The sequence below is a fragment of the Oncorhynchus mykiss genome, chromosome 31 (assembly GCF_013265735.2).
Source record: "Oncorhynchus mykiss isolate Arlee chromosome 31, USDA_OmykA_1.1, whole genome shotgun sequence".
NCBI lineage: Eukaryota > Metazoa > Chordata > Actinopteri > Salmoniformes > Salmonidae > Oncorhynchus > Oncorhynchus mykiss.
Genome location: NC_050571.1, coordinates 38,905,225 through 38,920,901, shown reverse-complemented (window position 1 = coordinate 38,920,901; position 15,677 = coordinate 38,905,225). Strand labels below are relative to the sequence as shown.

The 15,677-nt window shown below is 40.2% G+C and overlaps 1 long non-coding RNA gene across 1 annotated transcript; it reads left to right on the top strand.

Annotated features, from left to right (window-relative positions):
• Nucleotides 1-1,052: 1,052 nt before the first annotated feature.
• On the top strand, nt 1,053-5,823 carry LOC118946062. Its single transcript, XR_005041231.1, has 5 exons — nt 1,053-1,767; nt 2,362-2,441; nt 2,589-2,711; nt 2,871-2,917; nt 3,279-5,823. It is a non-coding gene; the product is annotated as an uncharacterized LOC118946062 (long non-coding RNA).
• Nucleotides 5,824-15,677: the final 9,854 nt, after the last annotated feature.

Below are 15,677 nucleotides of genomic sequence, written 5' to 3'. Positions count from 1 at the left end.
ACAAGGTGAGTTTTATCAATATATTCACCTCAATTTACTCTGAAATTTTTATTCGCAACAGATAGAACCTCAGCAAGGCAAAAAATCCTGCAGGAAGTTCCTGCACTTCATCTTTAGCCGACGTTGTCAGCTATCATTCACCAGCACGATTAAAGAGAGACCTGTGCCCAATCCATGATGAATCCATGTGCTGTATTGAAATTACTTGAATTAAGTGTTGAACTTCTTCATCCCATTTCTGTGTCTTCGCTAGCCACTGACTACACTTTAGCTAGCCAGTTGGCAGAGCAGTAGATCAATAAATCAGCCTAGATTGTTTTTTGTACAGTATATCGACTTTGGTGTCTATTTAAGACCTTATAGCATTTTTCAAGGATGAGCATAAGAACATTAAAAGGGGAGAAGACCACTAAATCTGGCAATGTGGACAAGTGCAGCTATTGTGAGGTGCAATTTACTGGTTTGGTCAGGGCCAGCTTGAGGGATAAAGTTTATCCTGTGTCGGGGAGTGTATCTATTAAGTTAAGTTTGAGCATATTAGCAATACAATGTGTTCTATACAGCTGTCAACGTTCTACAAGGAAAGAGCCACTTAATGAACTATATAATCATTAACCAGATTACCCCGGATACCAGACTTAGGTGAGTGATAACTCAGTTCTAGAATGTTGTCATTGATGAGAATTAATCTAAAAATCTATTGACATTCAGAATTTACTTTGTTTAGAAATCGAGCCTGTATTATACTTGCATTACCAGAGACAAATCTTCAAAGGCACATTATTTATTTACAGTCTTGATTTATAGGATCCTTCCCACTTTATGATTTGCATGTCAAGTGATAAAATCCCAAGTTATTAATTACACATTTATGGGAAAACTGCACTTGTCCTCGAAAATTACAGTTTATGAAATATTATACACCTTCTAATGTCATCAATCAAATCAAACTTTATTTATATAGCACATTTCTTATAACAAATGAATTTAAAGGTGTTCAAAGTCATGCATTGAAAGACGTGGCACTTAACATCCTTCCTCTTGGCAGGTGACCAGGGGATTCTCTCTACCCCATGCGAATGCCTCCGTGGAGCTCGTAAGTGTAGCCATATAGCCTAAGCCAGCCGTGCCCAACTAGGTGCAGTTAGTGGCGGACCTGTACCCGGCCGAAGACTGCAACCCTCTGTCCAGGCGATCCCACAGAGGACGATCTTCAGTGGCTAAGGAACCGTCTCCAGGGCAAGTTCAATGGAATGGCATATCTCCATGAACCTGAGCCAGAACAACCGCTACCCTTTCTGTCATCCCTGTCTGTACCGGACATTGTTTAGAAGCAAGGGAACCTGGGGCTTGCAGGCATCCTGGCTGGCATGGCGCTGTCGGTGGAGCAGCAGGAGGCTTTACGGCAGCGCACCAAGTTGGACAGCGCACCAACCCCAACTGGCACACCATGAGGAGAGGGAGGTTGACGGCCAGCAGTTATGGAGCAGTGGTTAGGGCCAAGCCCGTTACTCTGTTGCTGCTAAAAAGGGTCCTCCGATCACAGTCATTGGATGGGTTGTTGTCTGTAAAGTGGGGCATAGATATCAAAGACGAGGAATGGATCTGCAGGAGTCAAGGCTTTGGGTCATGGAGTCTGGGATCCTGGGTGCCTCACCGGATGGCCTGGTGGGCACCACAGCAGTGGTGGAGGTCAAGTGTCCCAATGGTGCAAGGGATCTTACCACTGAAGAGGCAGTGAAGTCGAAGGATTTCTATATCAAGGAGGTAAGATCTTACCACCTCCGTAAAGACCATTCTTACTGGTACCAGGTCCAAGGTCAGATCTTCATCACTGGAAGGGACACCTACTTCTTTGTTGTGTGGACCACCAAAGCCTCCGTCATCATCCCCATCCAGCATGACAACCTCTGACAGACTCATATTCCAAAAATATTCCACACAGTTCATACAAACACACTAGGCTCCCATAATAGGTTATATTACATACAAATACATTTATGTGGTTAACATTATCATGGGCACAGTGGGAATTTATACATGTGATGTTCAAATTATTTTTGAACCCTGTGTCTTGATGAAGGCCCCAGTCATCCCTGCCTGTACCTGACATTGTTGAAAAACAAGTGAACAATGAATTAAGCTCATACACAAACAAAAGGTTCCTAGAATAGTTTATATTATATTCAAGTTTTGCTCACAGCAGCCAACTAAAGTAATATAGTTAACTTAAGTTCAATCACAGGCTGGTCTGAATGCATCTCCTCAGTTTCATTCAGTAGTAAAACAGTTGACATTGCATTTTATCATGGGCGCAGTGGGAATATATTTCTGTGATGTTTAAATTATGTCTACCCCCAGAGGGAGTGAGTGAGAGAGTACATCACTTCCAGCAGATCTCCTTGCTGAGGATGGGTTGATCATGCACTGCTTCTCGTGGGGTGAGCTTGATGTTCTGCATGTCACGCCTCATGTCTTAAACATGGGGGAAATGGGACATGAAGTCAACATTTCGATGCATCTACAAATTCAATGTTTTACACAATATTGCGTCACATTTGATGAGTTACTGACCTGTCCGTCCACAGGCTCGATCTTCTGTAGTCTCCACAACTAGACGCTCGCTCTCGGATCACAACTGGTACAAGATGTCCATGCACCGGATTGTCTGAGGGATACACTCCTGTTGGACTGGAAAACGGAGGCATTTGGTCAGTGTTAGGTATTTTTCAATGCTGTATCCCCATCTTTATCTGGACAGAAAACACATTGTCCAGGGTGTGTTTGTGTTATGATAAACAATGTGACAAATGGTCCCTCAACACCCAATTGTCACACCTCATTGTTTGTTCTTGTTTCCCAATCATCAGTCTGGATCTTCCTCTTCTGCCATGGGGGATGAGCTACCTTTTTTCTGGTAAATACTGGGCCATTTATCTTTCCCAACAGAAAAATGGCAGCTGCAGACCAGTGTGTTGTCACTGGGTTTCCAGTTCGCCCATCTGAAAGTAGCTAGCTAAAATAATTACTAAAATGGTAACATCTATATTAAAATACCATAACCCACAGACTTGACTATAGTAACGGTAAAAATAGACTGGGTTTTGATCTAGCTGCACATCTAAAATCCTACTATGTGGATAGAACATTTCTGCTGGGATGGAGGAATTATTTGGAATGCTCAACTAGATGATCAGGACAGTCTAGGGTACTATTTGCCTGAAGATGTGAAGTATTGCTATGAGCTATAAGACTGTACGTCTGATTCTAATTCTCAGGAGGAAAGTTAAATCCCTCAGCCGTGAGGTCACTGAGGACCAACAGTAGAAGGGGGATCATCTGGACTGAGATGCAGGGACAGAACATAAGGATTTGGGGTAATGGCCAGCAGACCATGATTTCTACTAGCATGTAGGTCCTATATCTGTGGCATGTGATGTTTGTAAAGGCAAAATTTCACTGCTGTGTCAGGATAGTTTGGTACATTGTCCACTAGTCCAGTCTGAAAAGTACTAGCCTCGGGCTAGCTTAATTTACATCCCTGACTCCACAGGCCATTTGATCAGTCATGTCCAACAGATGCAGTAATGGAACAAAACCGTTTGTGTTATGTATGGGAAAACATTGAGCCCACACGTCCTTTGTGAGCTAGCTGGCCAGATAGTTAACGTTAGCTCACCGTTCGTGTAGTCACACTTTTGACATGCTAGCTAATGTTAGCCCACCAGGATATTTAGTGAAAGTTTAACTAGCTAGTTACGTTAGCTCATCGTTCGTGTAGTCAGACTTTTCCCCAGACCCCAGTGGTGGTGACATGCTAACTAGTCCACCAGGGCAGGGATATTTAATGTTTTCTCTAACATGTCATCCATCGCCTGTTGGGAAAGTCAGACTACACGACAGTGAGATACGGTGCAACGTTAGCTAGTTAACTTTAGCTAATGTAGCCAACTAGGCAACCAAGGTGCCTAACCAGCTAGCCCATCAGGCAATATATAGCTGGATATATCCTTGCTTTGGTGGGCTAGCATGTCACCACGTGAAAAAGTATGACTACATAAACTGTGAGCTAAAGTTAACTAGCTGGCTAGTTCACAAAGGACTTGTCAATAATAATAGGTCACAACAGTCATTATGCTAGCCTATGCTGTTTTTTTTGTGTTTTTTTTTTACTTGTAAGGAACATGCTTTGCACACGTAACTACTGTGGGTGGTTATCTAGCAAATATTTAGGGATGCACCGACATGACATTTTCGGCCGATACCGATATCTGATATTTTCCTTGCCAAAAAAACCTGATACCGATAACCGCTATTACATTTTTTAGGGCCTTTAAGTATTCTAGTACAGTTAAATAGTTTAAACACACACACTGACCAAAAGGTTATTTTGTTGGTATTTACGTATGTCCCCATTACCAGTAAAACATAATCAAAACCTATTTCTTTCACTAACTTGCTGTGCTGTGCTGTGCTGTTTCGTTGTTCATTTGTTCAGTCATTTCAATCTCAACCAGGATTTGATCATGCATGTCAAGCAATGAGGTTTCAGCTCTCTGTCCATGGTCTCTTCTGTCGTCGGTCCTCTTCGGTGCGCACTGTCACTGTGTACGTTTCCATATTGTTCAGCTGTGTCAAACATTTCAGGTAAACCCTGTTTCTTGTCTGCATCAAAGTAGCGGCCCTTGTATCTAGCATCGAGCATGGCGGCGACACAGCAAAGAATGCCACCGAATCACTTGTTCACAGCCTCTAGTCGAGTACTTTTGCAAGTTTTAACCCCACGGTCTGTTTTGACAGTTTTGTTGAGCAGGTCTTTCAAGTGCCATGACAGAGGATATCACGTCTGCTGCAGACGCAGTTGATGAGCTTATTTCTCAAGTCAGTTGTTCGAATGGAGCTAGGAGTGTGTTCATGTTTCAAACATGTTCTCAAATGCCATTGAAATGGCAGAAGCGGTATGAGAACCAGCACATTCTTGAGCATGCAATACGGCTTTCCTCATTACGAAATCCTTGTCGACCGACTGTGCTGTCAGAGCTCATTGGGCTGACATCGCTGGTTCAAATGTCAGTCGTGAAGCTAATAGCAGTGACGCCCATATCAAGTAGCTAATTAATGTGAGTTTCAACAATACTGTGTAACTCCGGTAGTGCAACATCTGAAAAATAGCGCCTACTTGGTAGTATGTACCGGGGCTCGAGGTGCTTGACCAGTCGAAAGCCAACATCATCCACGACAGAGAACGGTTGATTGTCAAGCTCAATGAATACCATTATCTTGGCATTAATGGATTTCGCCTTTGAGTTGTCTCGCTGAAATGTTTTTCCTCTTTCAAATGACTGCTCGACTTGAACTTGTTTAGTTGTTGGAAGTATGTGTTTAGTTTTTTTCTGCTTTTGTCCTGAGTATTCGCTGAACATCTGGGGATGATGCATTTTCAAATGAGTAATTAGGTTTGTGGTATTGAATGATTTCACTTTCTCCCCTCCTCGGGAAATAATAGGAGCACAAACGTTGCATATGGCCTTTTTGTTATCTTCGTTTGAAACTTCTAAATAGATCCCCACAGCAGAAATTGTGGTTAGGAAGGCTGTGTTGCATGTATAGCGTCAGCTTTGATATCAGTTTTGCGCACAGCGTTAAACTAGACGTTGGGCCGATGTTGGCATTTTTTAGATAATATCGGCCGATTCTGATATGCTTACCATTGTGCATCCCAACTCATTTTCATGAGTTTCTAGCTAACCACAAATATTTGATCTAACCAAAATGGCTTGTTAGTGTAATAGGTTGAAAAATTGTCACACAAAATAGACACCCCCTAATTAAAAAAACAAACAAATTGTATGTATCTTAATAAACTTTGGGCCAGTAACCGAAAGGTTGCTGGATTGAATCCCCGAGCTGACTATGTAAAAATGTGTCATTCTGCCCCTGAACAAGGCAGTGAACCCACGTCATTGTAAATAAGAATTTGTTCTTAAGTGACTTGCCTAGTTAAATAAAGGTTAAAAAACCCAACTCTTTTCTACACGCTTTAGCAGTATTTAGCCCATCAGTCCAATAGATGGCGCTGTTTCATTGTGGCAGTGAGGAAAGCAACAAGTTCTGACCAAGCGCACATAATTTCCTTAGAATAAAAAAAGTGCCAGAACTGTAAAGACTAACTTTTGTGCCCGTTTCTCATTATCACTACAGGTATGTAACAGCACATTTGAACTTTCTCATATCGAAAGAACATCATAACATGCTGGATGACGTACCAGTAAAGGGATTATCATGTTTGGTGAAAGTTGTATGTGTTATTTTTGTATCAAACTGAGTGAGTGAAGAACGTGACAGAATTAATGAGTGTATGTTAGCTTTTATGCTAGCTTTGTTGCAAACTATTTTACAAGTCACATAGAGACGTTGGTTTTCTGAGTAAATGTACATTATTTCCTAATAGCAATTTCGCAAATAATCAATTTATTTGAGGTTTCTGAGTTGGTTTTACGTGTTATTAGTCTTCTGTAAAATTGTGCTCCCTGCCTGTGTCAACGGACTTTAGTATAGGCAGTGCAGGTGCGAGAGAGAGAGACAATGTCATGGTTGCACCACTGTTTTGAAGCTGAATGTAATGCTTATCTGTTTTCTGCATGTGTAGCAATATTCAGACACGTCAGTTGTTTATCTTTTTTCCATAAGTGTTTCGATTGTGAATGAAGGAATCTACTGTAGGTACATTGCATTTATGTTTCAAGTTAATGTGTGCACTTGTATGTGGATGAACACATCAGTAATTAAAGAACATAACACATTCAAAATGCAACTAGTACTTTTGGATGTCAGGGAAAATGTATGGAGTAAGTTTTCAAAAATAGAAATAGTAAAGATACCCCAAAAAACGACCTTAAGTAAAAAATACTTCAAAGTACTACTTAAGTACATTACACCACTGTCAATCAATTTAAATGTAATTGATAACCAAATATTTGAAATGAGAGAATTTAATAAAAAAAATCATATTAGAGAATAAAGAATGTGCCAAAAATCACTTCAGAGGCCACCTTCAAAGTCAGTCTGAGGCAGGTAACATTAGAAGCTAGCAAACAGGACTTACTTGCCTTATCACACAGCTCCAGCGACATCTCTCGCTTACAGAGATCAGAAAACGATCACATGGAGAAATGTGGAGGTTTTTCCTACCCTGCGTCTTGAAGAATGACATCAAAGCTTGTGACAGGATGTGTAGTTCTGTATGATAGCCACATTGGCAGCTAATTTCATTTTTGGTGGGTTCAGGCGAATATATTAATAAAGGTTACCTTGTCCAAGAGAGATTTCCGCAGTAATCAAAACGTCATGCCAAGGAAAGCCTACACAAACAGGCCATATATGAAGTAGTTCTAAAATCCACTACGGAAAAATGAATGGTGGAAAAACGATTGGAACCATTTCCGAGTTTTACTGCTAGGTCTTATGACTATTACTCATACTATGGTACTCAATTGACCCAGAGCCATGTACAGTATTTTATATATTGACTCATAATGCAGGTTTCAATGTGTTTACTCATCTATAAACATTTTTTTATACACATTGAAAAGGATAATATAACAAGAATGATATAAAATACTACATTGCTCACGTTACATTTAGAAAGCAAACAAATCATGCATAGTTTTTTATTTCCAAGCTTGATGCTATGTAAAGCTTTACAAAAATTGTTGGCCAATATCATACTGTAATATATGGCATTTACGTAACAGGTGTTTTTATCCAAAGTGACAACAGGGAGTCCACACATTTTTGTATGGGACCGCAGAGTGGTAATTCTGACACTAGCGATCCACCACTCTGGTGTTGCTAGTGCCATGCTCTTACTAATTAAGCCACACAGGACGACTACAATACATGATTACAATACAGGTGGAAGGTGTACGAACGCCACCACCTTGAGCGTACCACCCTCCCAAGGCCTTGGATGAGGTATGCAATGACATCAATCCAGACCTGTCAGGCTTGGATTCATCATGCCAAAAGGTTTCCCCCAGGTGTATGAACAACCCACGGCCAAATGCTCAAGACAGATTTGATGCAAACTAGTGCCCGCTAAACATCGTTTCCTTCATTCATTTCATTTGTTTCTAGTACACCTATGATGTCATATTTGAACAATACATTTATTTTTTGCATCAATGATTATGAAAGATGTCTTCAATGATCACGACTTTGATTACACATGGGATTTTCACATTTTTATGTGTCAAATTTGATGTGTAGTGCAAGTGTATTGCCTAATGTGAAAACAGTTTAATGTACTGTCATTTACAGTACTGTAGCATATTACATTCAAATTGCAATTTTGAAACATGTATCTTGCATTTTTTGCTATTGGATTAACTAGTTGTTAAAACAACTAAATTGAGAAGATATCATTATGTTGTGTTTTGGTAATTAACCCAAATATCTCTAACCGCCGCCCGTGCGTGAGTTTTTTTCTCTTCATGCGCGTGATGTCAGAAGGATCTCATTGTTCCAAAATGTGATTGTTACGCAACAGGACAGTTACCTGCGCTGCCCTCAAACCAAGGCACGCTGCCTGCTAATTATCTATAGGCTGTTTCGATTTCAAATGATTTTCTAGCAAGTTTTTTTATTTTCTAAAAATAGTCTGAATTGAGGTGTGTTCCGCCGCCTCGTTATGTCACATGAAGAAGCCCATTTCACTGTTGCGGACAATTTTATATTTGAGGCTTTACTCAGCTGGACAAACTTCTCTCTTCAAGAGCCCAAGCACTTCCCTTGTGTTTCCCGAGATCAAGTATGAAGGCATTGTGCATATCTAGTCAGAACAGTCCTTGCACAAATATTTCCCCCCGGCACAATTTCTGACTGGCGCCCACATTGCCTTCATAGTTGTTTTCCTTACAAATTGGACTTCGGAACGCACACATGTCCAATCAAAGTAAGGGGCTTATTTTCTGTATATCGTTTCTGCTGTAGCACACCATATGTATGTATGGATCATAATGTATTTACGTTTTAAAGTTCTGGTGACAAATTATGCATTCCGATTCTTGCATAGATTGTAATGGATACACATGATGTGTGTAAAATACTTTTTTGAATGTTGTACTGATTACGATGAGCTATGTGTGGCGCCATGTTTGTTGACATCATACAATGCATTCTGGTTGTCACGTAAGCATCTGTCAGACCAAAGATGTTATAACGAGAGAGTTTGCTCGACTGACTTATTTATGGTGCTTTCAAATTCGGAGGTCTAGAAAGAGGATTCGCTTCCAAGTTGGAGCGTTCAAAACGATTTTTCCCATTTGGAGAGTCCCCCCCCAGGTTCCAGTTGTCTTGAACCCGACCTCAGATTGTATCTCACGGTTGCCAGCTCAGACCCTCCCTTTCCAGTTAAAAAAAAAATGTATTTAACGTATAAACTCTTGTTTGTCCCCCATTTGTTGATAAATCCCCCATCATAGGTAGGCCGTCATTATAAATAAGAATTTGTTCTTAACTGACTTGCCTAGTTAAATAAAATAAATAGTAATATTTCCTGCAACATATCACCTCATGATACCGTCCCCCATTTTTACCCCCAATGGACTTAAACCCCCCCACAAATGAAATGAACCCCCCTAAAATGGTTTCATCCCTGTTTAGCTTTCACACTACAGTTAGGTTAGGCAGTAGGCTTGTATTTGGTGTGAGGTGATTATTCTTTTTTTTTTGGGGGGGGGGGGGGGGATTTGTCAAATGGTAAACGACTTGTCAAGTCATGTGCTCCGGTTCTTCTATACACTGTAACAAGTACATCAACGACTTGTAATATGCGGAAAATTGGCTAAACTAAGTATATATTTTTCAGGCAATGAGCGCAGCCATCTTTGACTTTGTTTATTTGTGTTTTATAGTGAATGGCATTCTGGGATTAGGGAGTTTTCGGCAGGGCAAACATAAATAAACATGGCTGCCACCATATAGAATTTAGTTGCTGTTAGCTTTGCTGACACGCATTTATTTTCTAAACAACATTATATTAGCTTCTTGGGCTCACCAGAGATGTGGTGCGTTGTAAACTAGTCTAGCTGTCAGGTCGCTAACTTATGTTTTGTTTTTTTGTCAGCGCAACCTGTTATTTAGACTGGTTTATGGAATGAGTTTGACTGTGGATGTGTTCCATGTGATGCTTGGATGATGAAGTTAGCATTTATCTTTTACAATAAAAGGTACAATTGAGGAATAACGTTTAAGACCTTTATTTTCCATCCATACAAAAATATTTAGATGCTGTTCAGACAACAATGCTGTATAAGACGCGTTTGTTGCATAATACGTTCGGTTGCTACTGTTCCAATCACATATTTGAGATTGTACGCTTCAGGGACCACTCAACAATGATCAGAAATACGTGATCATACGTGTCAAAGGGTTAAATCAATGTTCTCATGGTATTTTACAGTAAACATATATGGGCCAAAGGTCGTGTGGTGAAAGACGTCTCCAAACAATTAAATGCACAATATAAGGTTTTTAATGTTAGACTTGCTGCGTTACGTGTTCCAGTTTGAAGTTTTGTACTAAGAGTTTCAAAAACTCACCATATACAGTACCAGTCAAAGTTTGGATACACCTACTCATTAACAGGTGTGCCTTGTTAAAAGGTAATTTGTGGAATTTCTTTCCTTCTTTATGTGTTAGTGTTTGTTTGAGCCAATCAGTTGTGCAGTGACAAGGTAGGGGTGGTATACAGAAGATAGCCCTATTTGGTAAAAGACCAATTACATATTATGGCAAGAACAACTCAAATAAGTAAAGAGAAACAAAAGTCCATCATTAAAAAAGTCCTTTACGGGATTAGTGTCACTATACCGGGATGGTTGAGCTAATGTGATTAGCATGACGTTGTAAGTAACAATAACATTTCCCAGGACATTGACATGTCTTATATGGGCAGAAAGTTAAATTCTTCTTAATCTAACTGTACTGACCAATTTACAGTAGCTATTACAGTGAAACAATATCATGCTATTGTTTGAGGAGAGACCACAACACATTTTTTATCACGGCAACTGGTTTGGTACATTCACCTCAGAAGGTAAATCATGTACTTACATTCAGTAATCTTGCTCTGATTTGTTATCCTTAGGGTCCCAGGGATAAAATGTAGCATAGTTTTGTTTGATAAAATCAATTTTTATATTAAAATGTAAGTACTGGGTTCTACAGTTTGAACTCTGTCTCCCCCACCTGGCCATCTAGATCTGTAAAAATTAGTGTGTAAGCTAATGATCCATCATGTTTGACATTTTGGGAGTGTGTAAACAAAAAAAAAATATGACCATATAATGTTTGTATGTTATGTACTTGAAAATGTATCAACTGACCAATTCGACCACATTTGGGCAGACTTGATAATGAATATTGTCCAGTATTGCAATGCTTCACTGGATCAATCTGAAACTTTGCACACACTGATGCCATCTATTGGCCAAAATTGAAGTTGCGCCTAAACTGCAATATTATGTTTTGGCCTTTATCTTGCATTTCAAAGATGAAAAAAATGTTTTTTTGTTCATTATCTTATTCCAGAACTAATGTGTTATGTTGTCCTACATAAATTTCACATTTCGCCAAACTTTAAAGTGTTTCCTTTTCAAATGGTATCAAGAATATGCATATCCTTGCTTCAGGTCCTGAGCTACAGGCAGTCCGATTCGGGTAATTTTAGGCGAAAATTGGGAGGGGAAAAAAAGTTCAGATCCTTAAGACATGCAGGTCAGTCAATCCGGATAATTTCAAGAACTTCGAAAGTTTCTTCAAGTGCAGTTGCAAAAACCATCAAGCGCTATGATGAAACTGGCTCTTATGAGGACCGCCACAGGAAAAGAAGACCCAGAGTTACCTATGCTGCAGAGGATAAGTTCATAGTTACCAGCCTCAGAAATTGCAGCCCAAATAAATGCTTCACAGAGTTCAAGTAACAGACACATCTCAACATCAACTGTTCAGAGGAGACAGCGTGAAATCAGGCCTTCATGGTCGAATTGATGCAAATAAACCACTACTAAAGGACACCAATAAGAAAATGAGACTTGCTTGGGCCAAGAAACATGAGCAATGGACAATAGACCATTGTAAATCTGTCCTTTGGTCTGATGAGTCCAGATTTGAGATTTTTGGTTCCAGATGCCATGTCTTTGTGAGACACAGAGTAGGTGAACAGATGATCCCTGCATGTGTGGTTCTCAACGTGAAGCGTGGAGGAGTAGTTGTGGAGGAGGACTTGTGATGGTGCTTTGCTGATGATACTGTCTGTGATTTATTTAGAATTCAAGACAGACTTAACCAACATGGCTACCACAGCATTCTGCAGCAATACGCCATCCAATCTGGTTTGCGCTTAGTGGGAATATCATTTGTTTTTCAACAGAACAATGACCCAACACACCTCCAGGCTGTGTTTAGGCTATTTGACCAAGGAGAGTGATGGAGTGCAGCATCAGATGACCTGGCATCCACAATCACCTGACCTCAACCCAATTGAGATGGTTTGGGATGAGTTGGATCGCAGAGTGAAGGAAAAGCAGCCAACAAGTGCTCCGCATATGTGGGAACTCGTTTAGAACTGTTGGAAAAGCATTCCAGGTGAAGCTGGTTGAGAGAATGCCAAGAGTGTACAAAGCTGTCATCAAGGCAAAAGGTGGCTACTTTGAAGAATCTCAAATCTCAAATATATATTTATTTGTTTAACACTTTTTTGCTTACTACATGATTCCACATTTCTACAATGTAGAAAATATATTAAAAAAAACTTGAATGAGTGGGTTTCCAAACTTTTGACTGGTACTGTACTTGTGAAAATAGCATCAAAGAGTAACAAAAAAAGTTATTTTTGCTATCATGTCATGTAGTTCATGAAAATACATCCTCAGCAAAAATCAAACAATATGTCTGCAAGATAATATCCACAAAATCAATACATCAGAAATATTTTAAGACCACTCAACTCTGGCATCAGTTGATTTTATTACATATAATTACTACAAATAAAATATTAAATGATAACACATATATTGTAAAGTGTGGGAGAGACAGTGAAAATATTACGATAGCTCATCCTTCCTTACAAAGAATGAATGACACATTAGCACTTATCAGCAACTGTAAATTGACACCTTTGAACATCCTGTCATTTCTAGCCTCCTGTTGACATCAAAAATGGTCAGTAACCCAAGGTCAACCATCTTTGGAACAAGAGAGATCTTTTGTGTTACAATGGCAAATATAAGTCACCTCTGCAGTCTGCATAGCCTGTACCTTAAAATGAGAAACATGTTCACTGCTCCTCTCATAGATGACTTCATTACAGTGCATTCGAAAAGTATTCAGACCCCTTGACTTTTTCCATATTTTTTTTTACATTACAGCCATATTCTAAAATGGATTAAATACACTGCTCAAAAAAATAAAGGGAACACTAAAATAACACATCCTAGATCTGAATGAATGAAATATTCGTATTAAATATGTTTTTCTTTACATAGTTGAATGTGCTGACAACAAAATCACACAAAAATGATCAATCGAAATCAAATTTATCAACCCATGGAGGTCTGGATTTGGAGTCACACTCAAAATTAAAGTGGAAAACCACACTACAGGCTGATCCAAATTTGATGTAATGTCCTTAAAACAAGTCAAAATGAGGCTCAGTAGTGTGTGTGGCCTCGTGCCTGTATGACCTCCCTACAACGCCTGGGCATGCTCCTGATGAGGTGGCGGATGGTCTCCTGAGGGATCTCCTCCCAGACCTGGACTAAAGCATCCGCCAACTCCTGGACAGTCTCTGGTGCAACGTGGCGTTGGTGGATGGAGCGAGACATGATGTCCCAGATGTGCTCAATTGGATTCAGGTCTGGGGAACGGGCGGGCCAGTCCATAGCATCAATGCCTTCCTCTTGCAGGAACTGCTGACACACTCCAGCCACATGAGGTCTAGCATTGTCTTGCATTAGGAGGAACCCAGGGCCAACCACACCAGCATATGGTCTCACAAGGGGTCTGAGGATCTCATCTCGGTACCTAATGGCAGTCAGGCTACCTCTGGCGAGCACATGGAGGGCTGTGCGGCCCCCCAAAGAAATGCCAGCCCACACCATGACTGACCCACCGCCAAACCGGTCATGCTGGAGGATGTTGCAGGCAGCAGAACGTTCTCCACGGTGTCTCCAGACTCTGTCACGTCTGTCACGTGCTCAGTGTGAACCTGCTTTCATCTGTGATGCTCATGCTACCGCTAGAGTGAAAGCACCGCCAGCATTCAAAAGTGACCAAAACATCAGCCAGGAAGCATAGGAACTGAGAAGTGGTCTGTGGTCACCACCTGCAGAACCACTCCTTTATTGGGGGTGTCTTGCTAATTGCCTATAATTTCCACCTGTTGTCTATTCCATTTGCACAACAACATGTGAAATTTATTGTCAATCAGTGTTGCTTCCTAAGTGGACAGTTTGATTTCACAGAAGTGTGATTGACTTGGAGTTACATTGTGTTGTTGAAGTGTTCCCTTTATTTTTTTAGCAGTGTAGTTGGAAGGTGGACCTAGGGCTGTTGCGGTGACCGTATTACCGCCACACCAGCGGTCATGAGTCCTGAAGGCAGTGAAATTCCACATGACCGTTTTAGTCACGGTAATTAGGCTTCTCCAAGCTCTGATGCTGCTGCTGGTCATTTGTAGCCTACCAAACATGCTAACTGCCTAGTACTCCACATTCTATTGTCTCTCTAATCACTCTGACATCAATGCAAATATCTTCTAAAAAAAATCGAATCAAACACTACATGAAAGCCCATGAGCTCATGTTGCGCAACATTTCTATAGGCTATGCAATTGCAGGAGAAAACCGAGTGATGGTCACTAATTAAAAGAAGATCCCTTCAGCTTTCTATAGGCTTACTATATTTATTTCTCAACTTTCCTAATACTAAGCACTTTGCTTATATTTACAACCGGAGTATAACCTACCTGACTGGCATGAAAATAACCCCCCCCAAAATAAAACATCCTCCATTCGCTATTTAAGTGCATTGATGACATGTATTCTTTCCCGCTGCCCGTTTTGATACAGGTGCATGATGATGGTCCATTCTAAATCAAAGCAAATGTTTCACATATTATTTAGTATATTTAAATATTTAGTATATTAAATCAAGTATAGTCTGATGGGTGACAATATTAGCCTGTCACTTGTGAATGATATGTTATCACTTGTGAATGCAAAAGAAACTGCCTTTTTTGGCGACCTCATGTAGCTTAGCCCATAGGCCCATATGTTTTGATAAGGTTTGTATCCCAACTATAGTGGCCAAAAAACGTCTTAAAAGTAAGCACATTAAGCCGATTACAAGGGGTGTGGAGCCTAACTAGCTTATATAAGCAGTGGGTGAGTTTCAAGTTTAGGGAAGAACATTTTCACCATAGAAATTCACCTTTTATCATAAAAGCATTACATGCATAATTGCATTTGCAGTCACTTTTGCTAATGGTGTTTTCCGCTAGTGCAACATTCACGCATATAGCCTACTGCCATGTGTGCATTGCTGCGCTTATAATGTGAAGAAATAGCCTTAAAGTTTATCAACATTTTAAGCTAAATGTTCTGATCTGTTGCGTC